This window comes from Nematolebias whitei, chromosome 1 (assembly GCF_014905685.2).
Source record: "Nematolebias whitei isolate Nwh7 chromosome 1, NemWhi1, whole genome shotgun sequence".
NCBI lineage: Eukaryota > Metazoa > Chordata > Actinopteri > Cyprinodontiformes > Rivulidae > Nematolebias > Nematolebias whitei.
The window spans coordinates 28,950,802-28,952,795 of record NC_056498.1 but is presented as its reverse complement, the minus strand read 5'-3'; the positions used below and the strand labels follow the sequence as shown (position 1 = coordinate 28,952,795).

The 1,994-nt window shown below is 36.9% G+C and overlaps 1 protein-coding gene and 1 long non-coding RNA gene across 5 annotated transcripts in view; both read right to left on the bottom strand.

The window, feature by feature from the left end:
- The window catches only part of gps2 (G protein pathway suppressor 2), an 831,114-nt gene that overhangs the window by 422,717 nt on the left and 406,403 nt on the right, over positions 1–1,994 (bottom strand). The window lies entirely within an intron of this gene.
- Positions 1,387–1,994, bottom strand: part of LOC119409389 — a 9,929-nt gene continuing 9,321 nt past the window's right edge. The window contains exon 4 of the long non-coding RNA XR_005186780.1: positions 1,387–1,412. This is a non-coding gene — a long non-coding RNA (uncharacterized LOC119409389). The remainder of the gene's footprint in view (positions 1,413–1,994) is intronic.

Genomic DNA, 1,994 nt, shown 5'->3' with positions numbered 1-1,994 from the left:
CCCCCACACACACACACACAACACACACCTAGGAACATGAGTGTATAGTAAAGTTGCTGTGAGCTTATGAGAGCATCTGAAAAAAAGTTCTGACAAAAACAAAAAAAATTGTAGGAAATAAAGTATTCTAGGCTTTGTCAGAAAAGATATCTCTAACTGTACGAAAATAAATCAATAAATAAATACATAGACAAAAATAAATGTGAGGGTTTTAGACATATTGCACCTAAATCTTATTCCCTGTGAAAAGTTTGTGCTACAAAACGGAATAAAGACTTCTCACAAGTTGAAGGATTAAAATTGAGCCAAAAACACTTAAAGCCAGATTTTTCCAAGTTTTTAGGACAGATGAAATTAGAGTGACTCATGACAGCACAGATGGATGGACCCCATTTCTGAATCACCCTGGGCACCAAGCTCTTTCTGGTTTCTGAAGGACTAAAAATAAAGTCACAAACCTGCCACCACTTCCTGGAAGAGCTGCTCTGCATGGAGTTGTGTTAGCGAAGAATGGATCAAAACCAGGATCTTGAGAAAAAGACACCTGATCACATAAAGTCTGCTGCTTGGCTGGCTGGGTTTGATTACATGGATGCCTTTGACAACATTTAGGAGGCTGTGTTAGTGCCTTGAGAAAAATAAAAACTTTACATAAAAAAAAGAAATTAAACAAGTCAGAAGCAGATTTAAAAAGTAGAGCATTTGTTCTCATCACTAAAATATATATATTTTTAAGTTAAATGTCTTTTTCTGTTACAATAACAACTAAAAGTGCCTTTTCGTCTGGATGAGTCCCACTTTTTTATTCCATGAAACAGTCAACAGGAGGCCATTAGTCAGCTTTTAACTAATCACGACTCATTTTGTTTTTATTCAACAAAGCACCAATGTTTTATTTACTGGAAAATCTTCATACAGCTTTCTCTGAAAGATCAATTCATTAGAACTTCCTAAAAAAATCTGATGCTTTTGAAAAAGAATTGGCAGAATCGTCTAATAAATGAAAGAGAAAGAGAAGTCTAATCAGTTTATCTCCATTACTTTTCATATTCATCCATCCATCCACGTTTTTACTCCCTTTGCTTTCACAGACTGAATTTTTTTCTGGTTCATTTCAGTTCGTGCACACCGAGCAACAGGTTTAAAGAAATTCTGATTCTCATCCATTTAATTCACTTTCAGTGAGTAAATCCGAGTTAGTTTAAGGAGCTCGAGTAACGAACCGCGTCAATTGTTCAATTAAAATCACTGCAAAATGTGGAACAAGTGCAATTTGCACAAGTTTGGCAGGATGAAAACAATGAAATGTAACCTGTGGGTTGTGTTGACTGCATGATCTCACCTTCAGCCTCTGGAAGAAGCCTCTGCTGGCCACAGCTGCCCATTAGCTCGTACTTGCTTCTCTCCTCTGCCTGAAAAACACAATAAATGTGAGTCATGTTGAAAATAATATGCAGCACTGAGCATGTAAGTTTGTTACATAAGCATAATGATGATTTTGTATTCAGCAGCCCCGTGGAAACACCCGGAGCATTTATACGGAGTTAATGTTCAAGATTTGGCAGAGGACTCAGTCTGCGGCGCCTCATCTGAAGGATGAGCGTGTCTTTCAGACTGTAGTCATTTCACACTGTAGTCATTTCAGACTGTAGTCATTTCACACTGTAGTCATTTCAGACTGTAGTCATTTCAGATTGTAGTCATTTCAGACTGTAGTCATTTCAGACTAGTCATTTCAGATTGTAGTCATTTCAGACTGTAGTCATTTCAGATTGTAGTCATTTCAGATTGTAGTAATTTCAGACTGTAGTCATTTCAGACTGTAGTCATTTCACACTGTAGTCATTTCAGACTGTAGTCATTTCAGACTGTAGTCATTTCAGATTGTAGTCATTTCAGATTGTAGTCATTTCAGACTGTAGTCATTTCACACTGTAGTCATTTCACACTGTAGTCATTTCAGACTGTAGTCATTTCAGATTGTAGTCATTTCA